The 21,152-nt window shown below is 40.1% G+C and overlaps 1 non-coding gene across 1 annotated transcript; it reads left to right on the forward strand.

Moving 5' to 3' along the window:
• The first annotated feature begins 1,346 nt into the window (after positions 1-1,346).
• TRNAC-GCA (transfer RNA cysteine (anticodon GCA)) lies at positions 1,347-1,418 on the forward strand. Its single transcript has one exon. It is a non-coding gene; the product is annotated as a tRNA-Cys (tRNA).
• Positions 1,419-21,152: the final 19,734 nt, after the last annotated feature.

A 21,152-nucleotide genomic window follows, 5' to 3' on the forward strand; every position in this document is an offset into this window, starting at 1 on the left:
GAATCTGCTTACAATGCAAGATACCTAGGTTCAGTTCCTGCATCGGGAAAGTCCCATGGAGAAGGGAATGGCAACCCACTCCAGTATTTTTGCCTGGAGCATTCCATGGACAGAGGATTTTGGTGGGCTACAGTCCATGGGGTCACAAATAGTCAGACACGACTGAGCAGTTAACACTTTCACTTGTGGGAGGAGCAGTAAAGTTAACTTACAAAGGATGTACAGGTAGAGGTGGGGAGTATGGGTTGTGGCCTTTTTTGCAATTAACCACTTTGTCCAGAGTCTTCCAAACACAAACCTCCTTCTTCATCCCATGAAAAATAGGGATTGTTTCTAATCCTCGCTTCCCACAGCTGCTTGCCTCTTAAGTAATTGGGTTCCAGAAAGGAGTCACACTATTCCAACCCAATAAAATTCCATATTAGCAGATGACTTATCAATTTCATCCATGCACTAACTGTTTTATTCCCAGGGTCATTCATGCAGACAACAAGTTAAGACTTTTTTAATGTATTTGTTTCTGTACTAAAGATTTTATTTTACCTGACAGTTTTACTCAGGGAGCCTGCTTGTGAGCAGTGACTTTCTGTCCAATAGCAACACTACAAATTATATTTAGCAAATCAACATGCTACAAGACAGTAGCAGACTCAACTAGAAATATAATGCTTGGCTGCTTGTTTATTGCTTATATTGTATATTTTTCACACATATAAAGGTCAAGATTGCATTTATACTTGAGCTGTCTAAAATAAGAAAGCCATAACCAGGAAATTCAACAATATATTTTCTGGCGCATGCTCTATTTTCTCTCTGGCCAAGTCCTCAAGTAGTCGGAAAACATACAACCTTATGTGCATCCTGGAGTGTGGGAGTGAGATGGTTGGTATCAAGAAGGCTGCCAATTTTTTTAATGTTGCAAGTTGCTAGGAATTATTAGGTTCTCATCGGTACCGGTGACATTCAATCTATTTAAGTTTGAAAAGATCTAATGCTGGTATTTCTGCTTGCTGTGTAGGTCTTGTGAAACAGCTCAGTCCAATCCAGCCCATTTATCCCAGTCATAAAGAGAATGGAGAAAACCAACAAGGGACTCTGTTCCAAATGCGAATCTCTTCTTATAAGTAGCTTTTCAAGCAATATGTGAATTTACTCCACTATCAAAAGCACCCATGAGATGTATTAGCTGCCTTTATGGGTCATCTATGGGAGCCCCTTTGTGTGTACATAGAGATAAGTGTATCTGTGTAGTAGATATTTTTTTCTTCAGATGTAAAGTTATATGAAGTTCCAGTCTCTTTCTAAACATGTCCTCTTTCTAGGTTTAGATATGTCCACCAGGGGCTTCCCTGGTGGCTCAGATGGTAAAGCGTCTGCCTGCAACGCAGGAGACCCGGGTTCGATCCCTGGGTGGGGAAGATCCTCTGGAGAAGGAAATTGCAACCCACTCCAGTACTCTTGCCTGGAAAATTCCATGGACAGAGGAGCCTGGTAGGCTACAGTCCATGGGGTCAGACACGACTGAGTGACTTCACTTCACCTGATGTGAAGAGCTGACTCACTGGAAAAGACCCTGATGCTGAGAAAGACTGAGGGCAGGAGGAGAAGGGGTGACAGAGGCCAAGATGGTTGGATGGCATCACTGAATGGACATGAGTCTGAGCAAGCCCCAGGAGATGGTGAAGGACATGGAAGCCTGGTGTGCTACAGCTCATGAAGTCACCAAGAGTCAGACATGACTGATGGGACTGAGTGATTGAACAATGTCATACATTGTTACAGTACAGGGGTTGCCAATTTTTTCCTATAAAGGGCCAGATAATAAATGGATTTAGTATTTTCAGACCATATAGTCTCTCCCAACTAAACTCTGCTATTGTAGCATGAAAGTCACCATAGACCATCTGTAAATGCATAGGCGTGGCTGTGTGTGAATAGAACTTTATTTATGGACACCGAACTCTTCCTATAATTGTCACATGTCATGAGTTCCCATTCTTCTAAAAAAACTTTTGCAACCATATACACAAATGTCAAAACCCCTCTTACTAGAAGGGGTGGAGGATAAATTAGGAGTTTAGGATTAACAGATACACACTGCCATATATAAAATAGATAACCAACAAAGATCTACTGTATAGTACAGGGAAATATGCTCAGTATTTTGTAATAATCTGTAACAGAAGATATATATGTATGTAGTATGCAATTACTTTGCTGTACACCTAAAAGTAACACAACATTGTAAATCAACATACTTCAACTTTTTTAAAGGGGAGGGGGAAAGAGAACATAAAAAAAAACTAACCCTCTTAGTAGTTTACAGACTCCTGACCCTAATGCATTAACTAACAGAGAACCATCTGACATGCTCTCCGATATCACTGCAGCATCTCTATTTTCTCTATGAAACCTAATTTGTTTAAAATTTTAAGCAACCTCCTTATATGTATAACTGCAGAGAAGAATCACGTCTTTGTTCCTCTGTATTTTTTAAGTAAAGATAAAAGCCACTTGATAGTGAATTAGCCTTCCCTTTCTTTGCTGCTGCTGCTAAGTCACTTCAGTCGTGTCCGACTCTGTGCGACCCCATAGATGGCAGCCCACCAGGCTCCCCGTCCCTGGGATGCTCCAGGCAAGAACACTGGAGTGGGTTGCCATTTCCTTCCCCAACGCATGAAAGTGAAAAGTGAAAGTGAAGTCGCTCAGTCATGTCCGACCCTCAGGGACCGCATGGACTGCAGCCCACCAGGCTCCTCCGTCCATGGGATTTTCCAGGCAAGAGTACTGGAGTGGGGTGCCATTGCCTTCTCCGTCCCTTTCTTTATGTGCACATAATTTTGTAAGTTTAGGTCTTTCCTTTTCATTATTCTTCACAAAGCTTCAGATTTGTCTGAGTGACGTGACAATGATCTGTGAATTGGCAACATGAGTAATAAATCACTAAGTTGTGGGACAAAACTCACTCTGATAATGGCAGCTTATTTTTCCATCCCAGAATCAGCAAATTCCATCCTTCAAGATCTTCCATTATGCATTGTAGTTCTAGCCCTATGTTGTCTTTGATTACAGCATATCATGAAGAACTGTGTGCAATCTGATCCTTTTTGATTTTCCAATTTAGATCTCAAGAAGTGAATAAAATCAATGTCAGCATTTTGACAGTGGTAGTAGTTCAGACTTCGTTCAGAATTTTTTTCCTATAACTTATGTTGTTCTATATTCTGATGATACATAGAGAATGTTTCACAGTGTTTGCATTTATCTCATTGCTTTGAATGTTTCTGTCTGATACAGACAAGGCTGGGTACCCTCCACGTCCAGATAAACTGCTCCACACTTCATCTCATTCTGGATGGATGAAGTAGGTCTAATGAATCTTATCATGTTACTTTGCCATCTGATGCCTTATGAGTTTTTTGGTAAACATATTATGCTGGATTTACTTAGTAGAAGCTTTAATGTTTTAAGTGGCTCTTTGAATACTAAACCTATTTGATTTGCTTTCCCCACAGTCAAAGTGACACAACATCGATCTATTCTGAGTTGCTGAAGGTTCCCTTTGAGGCATTTCCGCTCAGGTCCTATTTACATCTTCTTTCATTCCTGTGCATGAATCTGTATCTTTCAGTGTAAGACTCTTCCTTCTTCAGGTCAACCATGACTTCAATTCAGTGACTTTGGGAGACTTGCTGGGCCCTGAGTTTGGTGCCAGATATTGTTGTGAAAGGCACAAGTAAGAGAGGAGACATGCCTGATCTTAAGACATCAATACCTGTCCTGAAGAAGAAGCGCTCAAAAGCCAATAGCTACTAAACAGAATATATGAACTGGGTTTCAGATGATTTTAGGCAATGGAAAGATGACTTACTAAAGGTACCATAGCATCGATTTTAAGTTTCCCCTGCCATGCCTATTAAACTATTGCCTCTACTGTCCTCTCCATCTGATGAAAGGAGGTAGCCTCTTTCTGGTTAGAAGTCACACTATGAAACTTTAAATTAAAAATGCTTATTCACTACATCTACCAAATTTATGTACCATTCTTCTAGTGGAGGAGAAGCTAACAAAAAGGATGCTGTGTGAGACAGGACCAATTTTATGTTCTGACTTTATCATTTTGTGCAATCAAAAATTTGCTCATGAGCTTCCCTGGTAGTCCAGGGGTTAAGAATCTGCCTTGCAGTGCAGGGGACACAGGTTCAGTTCCTGATCCAGGAAGATCCCACAAGCTGCAGGGCAGCTAAGCCCATGCACCATAACTACTGAGCCTATGCTCTAGAGCCCACAAACCACAACTACTCATCTCCTGCGCCACAGCCACTAGAGCCCATGCACCCTACATCCCGTGCTCCACAAGAAGAGAAACCACCACAGTGAGAAGCTTGAGCAGCACGACTGGAGAAGCCCCTGCTCACCACAACTAGAGAAAGCAACAAAGACCCAGCGCAGTCAAAAATAAACAAACAAAATATCTTAAAACAAAGTTAATCACAATTAATAAAAAATTGCTCATTAACTATGAAAAAATTAAATCCATTGTATTGAAGAACTAGTGGGGCTTATTTTTTTTTAATGTAAATTGAATTGATTGTCTGGCTCAGTTCAAACTGGTCGAGCTGAAACTTAGGCTCAGCCTAGGCAGAGGCAGGGGCGGGTTAAAGGTGTGTCTAGGAATGTAGAAGGGCAGTTATTCAGGATCAGAGGTGAAGGCAGGTGACGGGTTTCAGAACTGAGAAAGCAAGCAACATTTGGCAGATCTAAGGGAATAAAATGACAGTTCAGTGGTTAAGACTCCACGTTTCTCCTACAGGGGGTGCGGGTTCAATCCCTGGTCAGGGAACTAACATCCCACATGCCGTGTGGTGCAGTAAAAAATAAAATTAAAAAAATGTGGCAAATCTGAGGTGTGATCAGGGCAAGCAGTAGCCCCAAACACTGATGGAAACATCAACCAACTATCTAAACCAGAGACCCCAAAGGAAGACATACTAAGGGACTGAAGGAAAAGAGCAATTCGGCAGGGAATAAAATCAAAGGTGAGGAAAGACCTTGATAAAAAGAATCAAAGGCTTGTCTTCACCTCAGCCTTTTTACTCTCCTCCAGCAGAACCCTGGACCAAAGCCCTGGGCTGTTCAAAGGGGTGGATGATTATGGACACCTGACTCCAATACAAGAAAAAAAAAATGAAGAGGATTGTGGTTTCCTGAAGCAGAAGCTGAAGAAAGCATTCTTTCATGTTGCTTCTTTATGACTATCACCAGAAAGATTTTTTTTTTTTAAGGCAGACATCGTTAAATAAGCACTTAACTTAGCAAGCTGTGAGGTCTATCTGGTTTAAAATTTAGCAAAGGGTGGATCCTGATACTCCTGAGAATGGCGATGAGAATAGAGTCAAAATCCAGAGCTCCAAGTTTTTAGTTCTATCTCTACAAGGACTTAAATGCCAATTCGGAACTTGAAATAGGTATAGATTTTCTTTTCCCTTTCCAAGCCAGCGCTGTTTTTCTTCCGTATAAAGGACGCGATGTGAGAGTTCTTCGATAAAAGGTACTGCTCTTATAAGAGCAGGTGCTACTGGAACACAGCCCATCATCACCCGCTCAGCCACAGAGAGTAGTATCTACGGACCCCAGTGAAATTGGAAGGAGCAGGAGTTGGCTTCATGGAGGGATGTAATGGGCCAGTAGCTGTCAGTTCATTGTTTAAATAGGTGCTGTTCCTCCATGGTATTTTTTCCTGCCTAGAAGCTGGCTCAAACAAACATATGACCCTTTTGTATGATCTATATAGACTGTTGGTTTACTGCAGAGCACTTGAAATTGAAAATACAAAAGCTTTCTTTGAGTGTTAAAACAAAACAGCTTCTGACTTGCTCTGAAAAATGCACATTGTGGAGATTCTTATCTGGATGGGCCTTTGATTTCCAGCCAAGTTTAGAGGAGGATGGTCTAATAATAAACCAGTAAAGCAATCTGAGTAGTAAATTCATGTAAGAGTTTTTCAGAGAATGTCGAGATAAAATCCAAGAGAGAATTCTCAAAACAACCCCCAAACCAATAAATTCCATTCCTCCACATCCCTCATGATGACAATGAAAGCACAGAAGAACAAGCGTCTTCATATTACTAAGATTAGGTTATTTTCTTTCTTTGTAAAAAAAAAAAAAAAGAAACACTACTTGGCTGCTTCTGATTATTTTTAAAAATACATATTGTTAGAAGAAACTTGGAAAATACTCATAATTCCACCAGTCTAAAATAACCATTTTCTTTCTGTAGACATCTATACTGTTTTTTTAAAAGAAAGCTTTATCACACTGTGTATACAATTTTATAAGTGTAAGTTACTCATGAAAAGGTAGTGAAGGTCAGCTGAATGTTTGAGAAAACATCAACTGTGAAGATTAGTTGACGACAACAGTTCTCACTTCTCTGATATACTTTCTTCCATGGCTTCTGCCAAGTGTAATACATCTGGCAGGATCAAAAGAAACAAGTGACACTTAACAAAGGAAGAGAAAAATCAGTCGCGTTAAATGCACAGAGATTTGGGGCAGAATCAAATCCTGGTCTGGGCCTTTTGATAGTTCCCAATTTGGTAGCTTCTCATTTCATCCTATTCTACCCCCAAACCAATCTAACTCCCTCTTCTCTGGACCTTCAAGTGATTATGAATTCAAAAGAACATGTGTTCTAGAAAGAGTTGGCTTAATCCAAACAAAATGTCTATGACATATGAGTATGAGTATATTTGAAGGCAAGCGTGTACATGGGCATTTATGAGTACACACATATCTGTGTGCATACATGCATTTGTAATGAACACCCCCAAATAAAGGAATTTTAGTCTCCTGAAGGGTAATACTAAATAATCATGAACTAATTGTGATAAGAATCACCATTTACTAAGTACTAAGCTCTGTGCTAGTGATGCTGCTTGCCTTATCAAAGGCAAATCAATCAATGTGATATACTACATCAACAAAAGAAAGGAAAAAACCACATGATCATCTCAACAGATGCAGAAAAGGCATTTCACAAAATTCAACATCTATTCATGATTAAAAAAACTTATTAAAGTGGGTAGAGAGGGAACATATCTCAACATAATAAACGCCATTTATGACAAACCCACAGCCAACATAACATTCAACATAATATTCAAAGCTGAAAACCTCTCTGCTAAATTCAAGAACGAGACAAGGATGCCCATTCTTCCCATTCCTAATCAACAGAGTACTGGAAGTCCTAGCCACAGCAATGAGACCCAAAATAAATAAATAAATAATATAAAAGATATCCAAAGTGGAAGGGAAGAGGTAAAACTGTCACTATTGTAGGTGACATGATATTCTATATAGAGAACCCTTAAGTTTCCACACAAAAATTATTAGAACTAGAAAACAAACAACTCAATCAAAAAACAGGCAGAAGATCTAAGTATATGTTTCTCAAAGAAAACACACAGATGGTTAAAAAGCACGTGAAAAGATGCTCAACTTCACTAATATTAGAGAAATGCAAATCAAAAAAACTACAATGAGGTATCACACTAGTGAGAATGGCCATCATCAAAAAGTCTACAAACAAATGCTGGAGAGGGTGTGGAGAAAAGGGAATCTTGCTACACTGTTGGTAGGAATGCCAACTGGAGAACAGTATCAAGTTTCTTTAAAAAACTAAAACTAGCACTACCATGTGAAAAATGAAAGTGAAGTTGCTCATTCATGTCTGACTCTTTGTGACCCCATGAACTGTAGCCCACCAGGCTCCTCCGTTCATGGGATTTTCCAGGGAAGAGTACTGGAGTGGGTTGCCAGGTCCTTCTCCAGGGGATCTTCTGGACCCAGGGATCAAACTCGGGTCTCCCACACCGCAGGAAGACTCTTTACCATATGATCCAGCAATCCCACTCTTGGGCATGTAACTGGAAAAAATCATACTTCGAAAAATACATGCACCCCAATGTTCACTACGCAAGCCATTCCAGCTTTCTTGCCTGAAGAATCCCATGGACAGAGGAAGGCTACAGTCCATGAGGTCATAAAGAGTCAGATACAACTGAGCAGCTAACACATACACATACATAATGTTCACTGCAGCACTCTTAACAATATAAAATAGCCAGGATATCAACTAGAGGTCCATCAACAGATGAATGGAGGAAGAAAATATGGTGTGTGTGTGTATATATATATGCACATAAATACATATATACAAAGGAATATTACTCAGCCAAGCCATTAAAAAGGAATGAAATAATGCCATTTGCAGCAACATGGAAAGATCTAGAGATTACCATTTTAAGTAAAGTCAGACAAAGACAAGTACCGTATAATATCACTTATATGTGGAATCTTAAAACACAATACAAATCAACTTATTTACACAACAGAAACAAACGCACAGACTTATAAAGCAAACTTATAGTTACCAAATGGGAAAAGAGGTAAGGGAAAAGGATAAATTAGGAAGCTGGGATTAACATATATGCACTACTATATATAAAACAGATAATTAGCCAGGACCTTCTATATAGCACAGGAAACTCTACTCACTACTCTGTAATAATCTACATGGGAAAAGAATCTGAAAAAGAATAGATGTATGTATATGGATAACCAAATCACTTTGCTATACACCTGAAACTAAGACAATATCATAAATCAACTATATTCCAATATAAAATTCTAAAAATAAAAATTTTTAATTAAAAAAACTACTAGAACTAATGCATCCAGGGACTTCCCTGGTGGTCCAGTGATTACAAATCTGCCTTGCAATGCAGGGGATGCAGTGTGATTCCTGGTTGGGGAACTAAGATCCTACATGCCACAGAGCAACTAAGTCCACATGCCACAACTACAGAGCCCTCATGCCACAACAAAAGATTCCACATGACACAATGAAGACCCCAGGTACTGCAATTAAGACCTGTTGCAGCCAAATATATTAATTAATTTAAAAAAAACTAATACGTTCACAAAGGTAGCAGGACACAAGATTAATATACAAAAATCTACTGCATTTCTATGGGCTTCCCAGGTAAACTCAGTGCTAAAGAATCCACCTGCCAATGCAGGAGGTACAGGTTCGATCCCTGGGTCAGGAAGATCCCCTGGAAAAGGGAATAGCAACCCACTCCATTATTCTTGTCTGGAGAATTCCGTGGACAGAGGAGCCTGGCAGGCTACAGTCCATGGGGTCGCAAAGAGTTGGACACAACTGAGTACATACAAATTGCATCTCTATACACTAATAATGAACTAGCAGAAAAAGTAAAAAAAAAAAAAAGCCCATTCAAAATTATATCAAAAATAAAATACCTAAGAATGAACTTAAGCAAGGAGCTGAAAGACCTATATATTGAAAACTATAAAACACTGATGAAAGAAATCAAAAATGAGTATACTACCCAAAAGCAATTTACAAATTCAATGCAATCCCTATCTAGCCAATAGGCAAGAATATACAATGGAGTAAAAGACAATCTCTTTAACAAGAAAAATATGAAGCAACTTCTGCAGCTCAACTCCAACGAAAATTAACAAAACACATGAAAAGATGTCAATGGAGGCAGTGGAGATTCCTTAAAATTGCAAAATAGGAATAATAAAGAAAACTGAAGGTGATTAAAAGAAATGGAAAGCTATTTCATGCTCTTGGATTGGAAGAATTAATATAGTTAAAATGGCCATTCTACCCAAAGAAATCTACAGATTTACGCAATCTCAGATATGCAGATGACACCACCCTTAAGGCAGAAAGTGAAGAACTAAAGAGCCTCTTGATGAAAGTGAAAGAGGAGAGTGAAAAAGCTGGCTTAAAACTCAACATTCAGAAAACTAAGATCATGGCATCCAGTCCCATCACTTCATGGCAAATAGATGGGGAAACAGTGGAAACAGTGTCAGACTTTATTTTGGGGGGGCTCCAAAATCACTGCAGATGGTGATTGCAGCCATGAAATTAAAAGACGCTTGCTCCTTGGAAGGAAAGTTATGACCAACCTAGATAGCATATTCAAAAGCAGAGACATTACTTTGCCAACAAAGGTCCATCTAGTCAAGGCTATGGTTTTTCCAGTAGTCATGTATAGATGTGAGAGTTGGACTATTAAGAAAGCTGAGGGCCGAAGAATTGACGCTTTTGAACTGTGGTGTTGGAGAAGACTCTTGAGAGTCCCTTGGACTGCAAGGAGATCCAACCAGTCCATCCTAAAGGAGATCAGTCCTGGGTGTTCACTGGAAGGGCTGATGTTGAGGCTGAAACTCCAATACTTTGGCCACCTGATGTGAAGAGCTGACTCATTTGAAAAGACCCTGATGCTGGGAAAGATTGAGGGCAGGAGGAGAAGGGGACCACAGAGGATGAGATGGTTGGATGGCATCACCGACTCAATGGACGTGGGTTTGGGTGGACTCCGGGAGTTGGTGATAGATGGGGAGGCCTGGCGTGCTGCTGTTCATGGGGTTGCAAAGAGTTGGACACGACTGAGTGACTGAACCGAACTGAATGCAATCGCTATAAAAATATCCATGACATTTTTCAGATAACTAGAACAAATAATACTAAAATTTATATGGAACCACAAAAGACCTGAAATTGCCAAAGAATCCTGAGGGAAAAGAACAAAGCTGGAGGTACAACCCTTCCGGACTTCAGATTATACTACAAAGCAGCATGGTACTGGCACAAATACAGACACAAAAATTAATAGAACACACACAGAGCCTAGAAGCAACCTCACATGCCTATGGTCAATTAATCTATGACAAAGGAGGCAAGAATATACAATGAAGAGAAGATAGTATCTTCAACAAGTAGTGTTGAGAAAGCCAGACAGCTATATGTAGAGGAATGAAATTGGGACTTTCCCTTACATCTTATACAAAAATAAACTCAAAAGAGTTTAAAGACCTAAATGTAAGAAATGACACACCATAAAATTCCTAGGAGAGAACATAGGAGAACATTCTTTGATATAAATTGTAGCACTGTTTTCTTACATCAGTCTCCAAAAGCAAAAGAAATAAAAGCAAAAATAAATAAATGGGGCCTAATCAAACTTAAAAGCTTTTGCACAGCAAAGGAAACCATAGACAAAACCAAAAGACAACCCAGAGATGGGAGAAAATATTTGCAAACGATGTGACCAGCAAGGACTTAATTTCCAAAATATACAAATAGCTCATACAACTCAATCACAAAAAGAAAAACCCCAAACAATGCAATAAAACAGACTGGCAAAAGACATATATTGACATTTTCCCAAAGACATGTTGTAGTCGTTTAGTCACTAAGTTGTGTCCAACTCTTTTGTGACCCCATGGACTATAGCCAGCCAGGCTCCTCTGTCCATTGAATTCTCCAGACAAGTATACTGGAGTGGGTTGCCCTTTCCTTCTCCAGGGGATCTTCCTGACCCAGGGATTGAACATGGTTCTTCTGCATTGGCAGGCAGATTCTTTATGAATAAGCCTCTAGGGAAGCCTAAAGAAGACATACAGATGGCCAAAAGCACATGAAAAGATGCTCAACATCACTAATCACAGAAATGCAAAGCAAAACTACAATAAGCTATTACCTCATGCTGGTTAGAAAGACTATCAACAAAAGCCTACAAATAATAAATGTTGGTGAGGATGTGGAGAAAACGGAATCCTCCTACACTGTTGGTGGGAATGTAAATTGGTGCAGCCACTATGGAAAACAGTATGGAGGTTCCTTAAAATGCTAAAAATAGAATTACCATATGATCCAGCAATTCCACTCCTGGGTACACATGCAGAAAATTACAGCAATGTGGATGGACTTGGAGGTACTACGCTTAGTGAAACAAGCCAGAGAAAAAAATACTTAATGATAACACATATGTAGAATCTAAAAAGTAATACAAATCTATATACAAAATGGAAACACTCACTAACATAAAAAAGCAAACTTATGCTTATCAAAGGGGAGAGGGAGGTGAGGAGGGACAAATTAAGCAGATGAGATTAACAGATACAAATTACACAAAATAGATAAGCAACAAGAATTTACTGTATAGCACTGGGCATTACAAACCCAGTATCTTATAATAAACTATAATGGAATATAATCTGCAAAAACCCCACAAAAACCCAAATCATGCTGCACATCTGAAACTAAAATACTGTAAATCTTCAATCTTCAGTACTTCAATTAAAAAAAAGAAATAAGTTCAAGACCAAAAAAAAAAAAAAAACAACTCTGAAAGAAACAGTATTGTAATAAAAAGTTGAAAGAAGCATATATTCAACTTTCACATATAAACATTAGTTCATGGGGTTCTCAAGGCGAGAATACTGAAGTGGTTTACCATTCTTTTCTCCTGCAGACTACATTTTGTCAGAACTCTCCACCATAACCCGTCTGTCTTGGGTGGCCCTACACAACACGGCTCATAGTTTCATTGAGTTAGACAAGGCTGTGGTCCATGTGATCAGATTGGTTAGTTTTCCGTGATTGTGGTTTTCATTCTGTCTACCCTCTGATGGAGAAGAATAAGAGGCTTATGGGAGCTTCCTGATGGAAGACACTGACTTGAGGGGGAAACTGAGTCTTGTTCTGATGGGCAGGGCCATGCTCAGTAAATCTTTAATCCAATTTTCTGCTGATGGGCGGGGCTGTGTTCCCTCCCTGTTGTTTGACCTGAGGCCAAACTATGGTTGAGGTAATGCAGATGATGGTGACATCCTTCAAAAGGTCCCATGCATGCACTGCTGCACTCAGTGCCCCCTACCCTACACCACCAACCCACACCTCTGCCGAAGACTCCTGGACACTCATAGGCAAGTCTGGGTCAGTCTCTTGTGGGATCACTGCTCCTTTCTCCTGGGTCCTGGTGTGCATAAGCTTTTGTTTGTACCCTCCAAGAGTTTGTTTCCCCAGTCCTGTGTAAGTTCTGGTGGCTCTATGGTGGGGTTAGTGGCGACCTCCTCCAAGAGGGTTTATGCCATACCCAGGTCTATTGCACCCAGAGCCCCTGCCCCTGCAGCAGTCCACTGCTGACCTGTACCTCCACAGGAGACACTCAAACGCAGTTCTGGCTCAGTCTCTGTGGGGTCTCTGGGTCCTGGTGTGCACAAGTTTTGTTCGAGGCCTCTGAGCATCTCTGGCGGGTATGGGGTTTGATTCTAAATGCAATTTTGCCCCTCCTACCATCTTGCTGGGGCTTCTCCTTTGCTCTTGGATGTGGTTATCTTTTTTTGGTTGGATCCAACATTCTCCTGTTGATGGTTGTTCAGCAGCAAGTTGTAATTTTGGAGTTGGTGATGGACAGGGAAGCCTGGCATGCTGCAGTCCATGGGGTTGCAAAGAGTTGGACATGACTGAGTGACTGAACTGAAACGTTAGTGCCATGCAAGTTTCTTATTATAGAATATCCCTTAAGTTTGTTAAGAATGAAAATTCATTGACTACTGCCAAGGCATTAGTGAGATACAATAAAGGTTTTGCTTGGAATGCTGGATGGAGTTAGTGGTAAAGAAGGTAGTTCAAGTATCACTTTCCAAAGACAGGAATAGGCTTCCCAGATAGCTCAGTGGTAAAGAATCTGCCTGCCAAAGCAGGAGATGTGGATTCGATCCCTAGGTTGGGAAGATCCCTGGAGGAGAAAAAAGCAACATACTCTAGTATTCTCGTCTGAAGAATTCCATGGATGCAGGAGCCTGGCAGGCTACAGACCATGGGATCGCTAAAGAGTCAGACATGATTAGCAACTAGACAGCAAAGATAGGAATGGGCTGGTATGCTAAGGACCAATTCACAGAAATAGCAACCCACTCCAGAATTCTTGCCTGGAAAATCCCATGGACAGAGAAGCCTGGTAGGCTACAGTCCTTGGGGTCACAAAGAGTTGGACACGACTGAGTGACAGTTTCACTTTCTTTCAACTCATAGAAAACATAAAGCTTGCAAAATGTTCTTCAATGCAACTTTACAGTACTAACAAACAGTTAAAATAGCAGTTTTTTTTTACACTTATACAATTTCAATATAAAGGAAATACTAAGGAAGAATTTTTTTCAACATCATTACTAAAAATAAGACTAGCCCTGCACTGTATAACTACATAGACAAATGTTTCAAGTGATAAAACACTGCCAACCAATGTGGCTGAAAGTTTAGGTTTCCAATAGAAGTAACACTATGATGGCTCAGCTGCAATTATAAGAAAATCTTCTGAGTAGTTACTCAGATTAGGATGTCCCCAGAACATAAATCAACGTGTTTACCTTCATCAAGAAAACACTGCCATGAAAATAATGTCAGTGGCACTCAACAGTCTGCTTACTGATGTAAAATCTGAGAATTACTAAAAGCTAATGTATTACATTTCAGATTATGCTCTATATTTTGTGATACCATATAAGTTGAATGTAAATAATGATTATTGCATGCTGGGTATGATGATAATCAAGAAGAAAGTTCTGCTGAGAATGTCTGAACTACAGAATAAATTCTCAGTGTTTCTGCAGGAAAAGAAAGCAGTTTGGGGACCTTCCCTGGAAGTCCAGTGTTAGGACTCCATGCTTCCACTGCAGAGGGTGTGCCTGCAATTCCACATGCTGAATGGCATGGCCAAAAAATAATAATCTTAAAAAAATTAAAACAGAAATCAGTTTAAACCAACTTTTTAAAGATACAAATTAGACAGTTTGATATTTTTGTGTTATATTTTCAGTATATTTGTAATCAAAGCTCTGTAATTACCCCATGCAAGGACACAGTACAATGTGGTTTTCAGTGACAGACAAGCTCTGAAAACTGAAAGGAAAGTTAGAACCTTGGAAGAACAAAGGTTTTACATATTTTTATGACATATTCCATAATTTAACAATTATCATTGACTTAGGCAAGGCTCTTAATATTACTAATTCTGCAAAAAGTTTTCACTGAATACCTTATCAATCTGATAGAACATTTTGCATTTTATTTTCCTTCAGAAAATTTCACACACAAGAAATTAATGAATCTTTAATCTCTCTTTCATAAAAAGATAATCTGAACTCAATTGTACTTTATAAGATTAATTATTAGAACTAGGTGCTGAGGAGAGATTGAAGACACATTCTGTAAATACAGTATCGTTAGTCCCTCAGTTGTATCAGACTCTTCGTGACCACACGGACTATAGCCCGCCAGTCTCCTCTGTCCAGGGGATTTTCCAAGCAAGAATATTGGAGTGGGTTGACATTTCCTTCTCCAGCGGATATTCCCAACCCAGGGATTAAACCTGGGTCTCCTGCATCACAGGCAGATTCTTTACTGTTCATGGCACCAGGGAAGCCCAAATACAGCATTACTTAGTTCACTTTGGATTATAATATCCTGAGCTTGCTGAAACTGCCTTAAAATAACTTGTTCTACTTTCATCACCACTTGTACATAAGACTGGTCTCTTTACTATGAGTGTTATTAAAACAAAACATAAACATTTTAGATATGCATCATGCCCCATGAGTAGTGGTCTCTAGATTACTTAACAAGCAAGAAGTGAAAACTCGTTTGTAACACTGAAAATTCAAATATTGATATACACATAATGTTCATTTAAAAATGTACATAGGCATTTAATATGAGGAATTACTTCACTCAACTTTTGGGTTTTTTGTGGAATTACAAACAGACATAATAGCAATTATATTAATCACCTATGTGCATACTTTCATAAATGTGTGGTTTCTGTAATTCTTTTGATCTTTATATTTGCTTTGATTCTATTTATTGAAACATAATTGATGGCTCTTGAATCTAATAAAACAAGCTTGGATTTTATGTCTTTATTTTCATAGTGTTTTAGTTCTATTGTAATTTTTCAAAAGTATCAATAAGCTACTGGCTGAAATTTTTTTTAATATCTGATAATTGACCACAGATAGCTTAAGAAGCACTGCCCAAACTGTCTCCAGTTCAGATGACAAAGAATCCGTCTGCAATGTGGGAGACCTGGGTTCGATCCCTGGGTTGGGAAGATCCCCTAGAGGAGGGCATGGCAACTCACTCCAGTATTCTTGCCTGGAGAATCCCCATGGACAGAGGAGCCTGGCGGGCTACAGTCCATGGGGTCACAAAGAGTTGGACACAACTGAGCGACTAAGCACACAGCACAGGGACCATCTTCCCCGCTTCATGGGTCACAGTCTTATGGCGAAGGGGCTTGTGTAACTCAGTGAAGCTATGAGCCATTCCATGCAGGGCCACCCAAAACAGATGGGTCAAAGTCAAGAGTTCTGACAAAATGTGGTCCACTGGAGGAGAGAATAACAAATTACTCCAGTATTCGTTTGCCTTGAAAACCCCACGAACAGTATGAAAATGCAAAAAGATATGACACTGGAAGATGAGCTCCCCAGGTCAAAAGGTGTCCAATTTATTACTAGGGAAGAGTGGAGGACAATTACTAACAGTTCCAGAAAGAATGGAGTGGCTGGGCCTAAGTGGAAATGACACTCACTTATAGATGTGTCTGGTGATGAAAGAAAAATCTGATGCTATAAAGAACAGTATTGCATAGGAACCTGGAATGTTAAGTCCATGAATCAAGGTAAATTGGACATGGTCAATCACGAGATGGCAAGATTGAACATCGACATTTTAGGAAATCAGTGAACTAAAATGAACAGGAATGGGGCAAATTTAATTCAGATGACTATTATATCTGCTACTGTAGGCAAGAATTCCTTAGAAGAAATGGAGTAGTCCTCATAGTCAACAAAAGAGTCTGAAATGCAATACTTGGATACAATCTCAAAAATGACAGAATGATCTAGGTTTGTTTTCAAGGCAAACCATTCAACATCACAGTAATTGAAGTGTATGGCCCAACCACTGATTCTGAAGCTGGACTTGACAGGTTCTACAGAGACCTACAACATCTTTTAGTACTAACACCAAAAGCAGATGTCCTTTTCATCATAGGGGATTGGAATGCAAAAGTAGGAAGCCAAGACATACCTGGAATAACAGGTAAGTTTGGTCTTAGACTACAAAATGAAGCAAGGCAAAGACTAACAGAGTTTTGTCCAGAGAATACACTAGTCACAGCAAACACCCTTTTCCAACAACACAAGAGACGACTCTACACATGGACATCACCAGATGGTCAATACCAAAATCAGACTGATAATGTTCCTTGCAGTCAAAGATGGAGAAGCTCTATACAGTCAGTAAAAACAAGACCTGGAGCTGACTGTGGCTCTGATCATCAGCTCCTTATTGCAAAATTCAGGCTTATATTGAAGAAAGTAGGGGAAACCACTGGGCCATTCAGGTATGACCTAAATCAAATCCCCTATGATTATACCATGGAGGTGACCAATAGATTCAAGGGATTAGATCTGGTAGACAGAGTGTGTGAAGAACTATGGACAGAAGTTCATAACACTGTACAGAAGGCAGTGACCAAAACTATCCCAAAGAAAAATAAATGCAAGAAGGCAAAGTAGTTGTCTGAGGAAGCTTTACAAATAGCCGAGGACAGAAGAGAAGCAAAAGACAAGGGAGAAAGGGAAAGATATACTTAACTGAATGCAGAGTTCCAGAGAATAGCAAGGAGAGATAGGAAAGCATTCTTAAGTGAACAATGCAAAGAAATAGAGGAAGACAACAGAATGGGAAAGACTAGAGATCTCTTAAAGAAAATTGGAGATATCAAGGGAACATTTCATACAAAGATGGGCATGAAACAGTAAGGTCCTAACAGAAGCAGAAGAGATTAAGAAGAGATGGCAACAATATACAAAAGAACTGTACAAGAAAGATCCTAATGATTCGAATAACCACAATGGTGTGATCACTCACCTAGAGCCAGACATCTTGGAGTGTGTAGTGAAGTGGGCCTTAGGAAGTATTCCTATGAACAAAGCTAGTGGAGGTGATGGAATTTCAGCTAAGCTAGTTAAAAATCCTAAAAGATGGTGCTGTTAAAGTGCTGCACTCAATATGTCAGCAAATGTGGACAACTCAGTAGTGGCCATAGGATTGGAAAAGGTCAGTTTTAATTCCTACCCCAAGAAAGGGCAATGCCAAAAAATGTTCAAACTACCATACTGTGCTCATTTCACACACTAGCAAGGTTATGCTCAAAATCCTTCAAGCTAGATTTCAGCAGTACATGAACCAAGAACTTCCAGATGTACAGCTGGGTTTAGAAAAGGCAGAGGAACCAGAGACGGAACTGCCAACATTCATTGGATCATGGAGAAAGGAAGTGACTTCAAAAAACATACACTTCTGCTTCACTGACTATGGTAAAGCCTTTGACTGTGTCGATCATAACAAACTAGAAAATTCTTAATGAGATGGGAATGCCAGATGACCTTACCTGTCTCCTGAGAAACCTGTATGTAGGTCAAGAAGTAACAGTTAGAACCAGACATGGAACAACAGACTGGTTCCAAATTGGGAAAGGAGTATGACAAGGTTGTATATTGTCACCATGCTTATTTAACTTCTATGCAGAGTACATCATGTGATATGGTAGGCTGGATGAAGTACAAGCTGGAATCAAGATTGCTGGGAGAATCATCAACAACCTCAGATATGTAGATGATACCACTCTAATGGCAGAAAGTGAAGAGGAACTAAAGAGCCTCTTGATGAGAGTGAAAGAGGAGGGTGAAAAAAACTGGCTTGAAATTTAACATTTAAAAATCTAAGATCATGGCATGTGGTCCCATCACTTAATGGCAAATAGAAGCAGAAAAAGTGGAAGTAGTGACAGATTTTCTTTTGTATGGCTCCAAAATCACCATAGACAGTGACTGCAGCCATGAAATTAAAAGACACTTGAAGGAAAGCTATGGCAAACCTAGACAGCATATTAAAAAGCAGAGACATCACTTTGCCAACAAAGGTCCATCTAGTCAAGGCTATGGTTTTCCAGTAGTCATGTATGGATGTGAGAGTTGGACCATAAAGAAGGCTGAGCACCAAAGAACTGATGCTTTCAAATCGTGGTGCTGGAGAAGACTCTTGAGAGTCACCTGGACTGCAAGGAGATCAAAGCAGTCAATCCTAAAGGAAATCAACCCTGAATATTCATTGGAAGGACTGATGCTGCAGCTGAAACTCCAATAAACTTTGTCCACTTGATGTGAAGAGCCAACTCACTGGAAAAGACCCTGATGCTGAGAAAGATTGAGGGCAAAAAGAGAAGGGGGCAGAAGAGAATGAGATGGTTAATAACATCCCTGACACAATGGACATGAATGGACATATCCCACTATGTGGGATAGTGGAGGACAGAGGAGCCTGGGGTGCTGCAGTCCATGGGGTCACAGAGAGTCGAACATGACTGGTGACTGAACAAAAACAGGCACCATCTTGGCCTACCAGGGAATCTGCATGCATCTCAGTCCTTTAGATTTGGGCTGGCCCAACTCACTCAACTGAATCCTAGAAGGTTTGGATCAAAGGATTTAGCACAAATTGTTGCCTGGGATCCATGCACTTCATCCTGTTTATACACACTCAACTGCATGACCCTCTGAACCCCCCACATCCCATCCCTGGACCCCAAACCAAAATGAAACATGCCAGAGTCATTCAGGCTGTTGAGAAATGCTGATGGAAATGCCTTTCCTTGTTTTTATTTTATTTTATTTAAAGAACACAGATGGAATGTACTGAGCTGAGGCAGAGGAGCTAAGTTGAAAATCAGGTTAACAAAGAGAAAAATGTTAAGAATAGAGCAGAAACTAATTATTTATAAGGAATCTCGCCACCAGGAAACACAAAGAGGCTAGGAACCTGTTGAGCCTTGGGAGAAAGCTTTGGCTTCTGCTTCTAGACACGACTTGCAAGGAGCCCTTCAGCATGCCCTTGGCCTCTTGGAGAAATGCTCAGAAGTGTGGGTAGATTCTCCACACTCCAAACAACATTCACAGAAAACACAAATCCCCAAGCACTGCACACATGAAACCTCTAACTTCTGTATTATTGGACATCTCTTATGAACTGGGCACTTCACAGGCATCAACTCTTTAATCCTTACAACAACCCCATGAACTCAATATTCTTAGCCCTATTTTACAGGTGAGATAAATGAGACCCAAGGAATATGAAGTTCCTTACCCTCCGGTCCACTTTCTCTTCTCTTGCTATGTCATCGTCCCACCCTGGCTGCCCCTACCACCTTTTGCCTCGATTCTGTGCATCTTTCATAACCCAGTCTAGACCTGTGGTCCTCAGCTTGGGCTTCATCTTGGAATCACTTGCAAAGCTTTAGAAAAATGTTGCTATCTGGGTGCCATGCCCAGGAAGTCTAATTTTAATTGATCCAGCACTGACCAATTAAATTGTAATTACTCAGCTTGGCTCAAGAGGGAGGGGATATGTGTGTGTGTGTGCGTGTGCATGTGTGTGTGTGTGTGTGTATATATATATATATATATATATAATATTATTACTGATTCTCACTGATGTATGGCAGAGACCACCATATCACTTTAAAGCTATTATCCTCCAATAATAAAAAAAAAATCCTACATAATTCTCATGTTCACCTAACACTGAAGACTGCTGACTTAGACACTAACAAAGCTGAGTCGAGGGCCCCTTTTCTATGAGCCTATAGCCCCTTATCTTTATTCAGTCATTCATTTTTTAAAAAAAAAGTACCTACAATCTAATTTAACCTCATGGTTTGCCCACTGCAGATGTTACATGATGGAAGGCAGGGACTTTCCTGTTCACGTTTGTTCATTCATTCATTCACTAATTTATCAAGTATCTAGTCTGAATCCCGCTCTGCGCTAGGAGGTGGAAACATAATGGGAAACAAGGGGCCACGTACACTCAGAGTTTAGTGAAGGAAACAGAAAAGAAGAAGACAATGTCTGTGTTCTTGTTTTCTCTTGCCATGTAACGAACAACCCAAACATAGCGGCCTACAGTGTGTCCCTGCCTGCAAGTTCCAGCTCTTTCCAGAGCTGTGCCAACGGCTCAGCTCCCCTCACCTAGGGGTGCACAGAGAAATGAGGCAGGCTGCCCGCAAGAAGATGCATCTGAGGAAAAGATCTGGAAGAGGAGTAAGAACACTTTAGGCAAGGGGTTCTTGGGTCCTAGATAGCCTGAGCAGGACTGGCTACACCATCCATGTGGCCCAGTGCGAAATGAAA

The sequence above is a fragment of the Ovis aries genome, chromosome X, assembly GCF_016772045.2.
Source record: "Ovis aries strain OAR_USU_Benz2616 breed Rambouillet chromosome X, ARS-UI_Ramb_v3.0, whole genome shotgun sequence".
Taxonomy (NCBI): domain Eukaryota; kingdom Metazoa; phylum Chordata; class Mammalia; order Artiodactyla; family Bovidae; genus Ovis; species Ovis aries.